General features: G+C 42.4%; 1 pseudogene across 1 annotated transcript; it reads left to right on the top strand.

Annotated features, from left to right (window-relative positions):
* The first annotated feature begins 3,166 nt into the window (after window positions 1–3,166).
* LOC307106668 (small ribosomal subunit protein uS12-like) lies at window positions 3,167–3,613 on the top strand (annotated as a pseudogene). The gene has a single exon. The product of its transcript is annotated as a small ribosomal subunit protein uS12-like (transcript).
* Window positions 3,614–4,092: the final 479 nt, after the last annotated feature.

Genomic DNA, 4,092 nt, shown 5'->3' with positions numbered 1-4,092 from the left:
TGTTTCCTCTGTGCTATCTCTTCTGTGGAAGTCTTTAACAATCAAACAGTCATTAATCCATCCCCAATTCTTAGAGCACAATCTTATTAGGAGATCCAGGCAAGATAGGACTAGTGGCTAGAGAGCCAGGTCCTCATCTCTGTCACTACCAGCTGTGGGCAAGAGGACAAGGCTCACCTCTCCCAGACCTTGGAGCCCCATTTATACAATAAAGCAGTTGGTTTGGATTATTTCTAAGAACCCCTTACCATTCTAAACTCAATAAAATAGGACACTGAAAGAGGTGGCTTACTGGATCCTGGCTAGTGATTCAGTAAATACATTTAGATCATGAGAGACAACTGGATTACGTGGTAAATGGTGGCAGATCTTGGTGAAAAACCATAACAGAGATTTTGCTTTCCACTGTGGCTGCTTTTTCAGAAACGTGACTATGGTTGGGAATTAGGCAGTCAGAGAAGCACATAGGACTGCACAGTTCTCTCTCTTGTTACAGAGAAAACAGCCCTGGATGCTTGCAAATTGTACACGCGTGAAAAACAAAAATGACATCAAATTGGTCTTCAAAAGGGAATTCACCTTTATGAACAAATACAGCCTGAGGTATTCTCAGAGTTCAGAGAAGGGCAAAGATGAGGTTACATTTGCAAAATCTCCCAGCAATGCATAAATGAGTTAGGCTATAAATGAATACTAGATTTGCTTCAACCCTAAGAGCTTCTATAAAGTATAAAAGCTTTTAACTCCCTGTGAATAATACTTTCCCATAAAAATCTGTCTTCCTGAGCTCTGTTTCTATAATTTCTGTATCTATAATTCGGAAACTTGTTATTTTAAGATACAGTGATAAGTAGTTTCAAAGAAATAGTTCCAAGCACATCTGCATGCTAAGACAGTTAACTACATCCTATTTTCTCAGAAAAAAACTCCTTCCACTATCCATTGATCAATCACAGACTCACCTTACCACTCCTCTCTTCCTTCTGCTGTCCAATTCCCACCCAGGCCTTAAGACCCAGGTCTGGAAGCATGCCCTGCTTGCTTCCTCCAGGCCACTGACTTCCCCTTCTCCAGCTCATTCAGATATAGGAGGTACCAGATAATTTAGCAAGACTACATATTCAGGATTCCATTGCCCTCTAATCCTACAGAATAAATAATATGCAAATGGTCATTACACCATGAAGCGTAATGACCGACTGCTTAACGACCGGATCACGAATCAGCAGGAGGGTTGGGCAGCAAGCTACAAGTGGGCAGCGAAGAGCTACGGGAAGGGGCAGGGCAGCAAGCTATGGGGGGGGGCGACTACAGGACGGCAGGGCAGCAGGCAGAGAGTTACTGGAGGGCAGCAGCGAGCTACTGGTGAGCTACTGGTGCACAGATTCGTGCGCAGGGCTACTAGTAGTTTCATAAAACTTAACAGAAGTTGCTTCATCTAGATGATTGTTTCTTTGAGATTTTAGAAACATAAATTTTATATATGAGTCCATGGTAGATACTTAACTGTATCTATGGGAGGGAAGAAGGAGAGGAAAAGAGAGGAAGAGAAGTAACCCACAAATACTTGTTGCTTGACTGATTCTATTGAAGAATATCTGGCAGGACATCTTGGAAGGGTGCACAGATAAAGAAATCCTTTTGGTAAAATAAGAGCTGGACCCTGAAGAGATGTAGTGGGGTATAGCATTCAAAGGCAAGAGCTCCAGAGTCAGAGTACCAGATGTGACCACCCACTTTCCCAACAATATCTGCTTTGTGCCTCAGTTTCTACTAAGTCAATGAAATAGGGATAATAGCAGTGTAATAGGCAGTTAGATGAGCATGAGCAGAGCAGGAATGATGGACCAGATGCAGAGGGTCTCAAACCCAGAGAGCCACAGATGCCTAGCAACAGGCAAAACTCCAAGCCCTTGCATGACCCCGGCCTTAAACATTAACCCCTGTAAATGACATCTCAGCTGTGTTTCAGCTCCAGGCCCAGAAAAGCAGCAAAACCAGGTGGAGTGACACCATGGCTGCCTCAGGACCAGCTGCATTGACCCCCTGCCCTGGTGCTGAACAGTCAGTGGAGACCACAACCCTGAGAAGATACACAGGGAAAGCTGATGAAAGTTCAATTGAGATTTTCCCTGAGTCCTCCAGATAGAAACCCTCAGGATTAGGACCCAGCTTGGCTCTCTCTATGGAGCATTCTGACACCTTCTCCCTCCCTCTACCTTCCCCCGGTCACTCCTCGCCCCAGTACACTTGAACCTCTCTTCCCTCTTTCCTCTCTCAAGGTGGATATCTTTCTCCCTTTATAGTGGGCTTTGAGATTAACACCAAAACTGTTGAAAAAATGAGCTTGATGCATTAGAAAGAGATTTGGGGTATGGAAAAAAGGACTGATGCACAAGCGTGGTGTTGAAGGACTATGAAGTGAAGGACCTCAGGAAGTCATCATAGTTAGCTTGTACTAAGCTTAAAAAGAAAAGCCAATCATCTCCTTTAAGCCACACAGAGCTGTGCTTTACATGTGCATGGGTAAACTGTACTAAAGATGCAATAATCAGAACTCACTAGGTTATGTGACAGCAACAAATACCCCCCAAATCACAAGGACTTAAAACAACAAAGGTTTATATCTCTCACATACTTCATATCTACACTGCTCAGTGGGAGCAGAGGACTCTGCTCATCATAATTACTCAGGGACTCGGGCTTCTACAAGTGCCTACACCTGATACACCATGTCTAAACAATGCTGCATGGCTTCCCACAACAGAGAAAGAAAGAATGAAGCCCCATCACTTAAGGGGTGCCGTTCAGAAGTTGACCATTATTCTCATTCACATTTCATTGGCCATTGCAAGTCACATGCCCATGCCCAATTTCAAGGAATTATGTATTCAGGAGGCAACAAGTGGAAATTTGGATGAGCCTTAGAATAGTCTAGTACTAATAAAGTATGTACTGCAGATTCCTCACACTCTAGATAGCTGAGTGACTGAGTGGGAATCAAATGGAATGGAATGGAATGGAATGGAATGGAATGGAATGGAATGGAATGGAATGGAATGGAATGGAATGGAATGGAATGGAATGGAAATAAATGCCAGACACAGATACCCTGGTAACAAACTGTAACTATATCTCTTTTGCTCAGGCCTGTGGTGTTGGCAGGATGGGCAAGTGTTGTGGCATTCACACTGCCAGGAAGTTCGGGAGCCACCAACGAGATCAGAAGTGGCATGATAACAGTACAAGAAAGCCTATTTGGGCACAGCCCTGAAGGCCAAGCCTTTTGGATGTGCTTTCCATGCAAAGGGACTTGTGCTGGAAAATATAGAGGTTGAAGCCAAATTCTGCCATCAGGAAGTGTGTCGGGGTCCAGCTCATCAAGAATGGTAAAGCAATCACAGCCTTTGTACCAATGATGGTTGTTTGAATTTTATTAAGGAAAATGATGAAGTTCTGGTTGCTGGATTTGGTCATAAAGGTCATGCTGTTGGTGACTTTCCTGGAGTTTGCTTAAGATTGTCAGAAAGCCTATGTCTCTCCTTTGGCCTTATACAAAGACAAAAAGGAAAGACCAAGATTATAAGTTTTGATGATTAAAACACAGTATTAATAAATTTTCATATTCCTAAATAAATAAATGGTAGCTATCATCATCATTGTCATCATTATTATTCTAATTTTACAATCCTGCAAGGTAATAGTATACCCTCCATAGATAAATAACACTGAAACTCAAAGAGATTAAGAAGCTTACTCAAAGCCATATGAACTACAAGATATTTATTGATCTATTATCTGTCTTTTCATTAGAGCATTCTATCTATCTAAAAATCTTTAGCGTGACTCTAAGGTTATCTTTCCAAGGATGTTTCCCACTCATCCCCTTGCTGCAACTCACAATTTACCCAAACTACTCTTATTCTTCACAATGCTCCTCTTTATGCTTCTACTCACATTATTTCCTGCACTTGGAAAAGCCTCTTCTCCCTATCCATACATCTAAGTTGCACTGATCCTTCAAAATGTGCTCAAAAATCCACTTCTTCCATGAAACTTTTCCCCATCCCCTCCAACAATCCTTTTCCTCCT

This window comes from Cnephaeus nilssonii, assembly GCF_951640355.1.
Source record: "Cnephaeus nilssonii genome assembly, chromosome: 10".
Classification (NCBI taxonomy): Eukaryota; Metazoa; Chordata; class Mammalia; order Chiroptera; family Vespertilionidae; genus Cnephaeus; species Cnephaeus nilssonii.
Note: the sequence above shows the minus strand (reverse complement) of the source record. Positions and strands in the feature narration are given on the sequence as shown.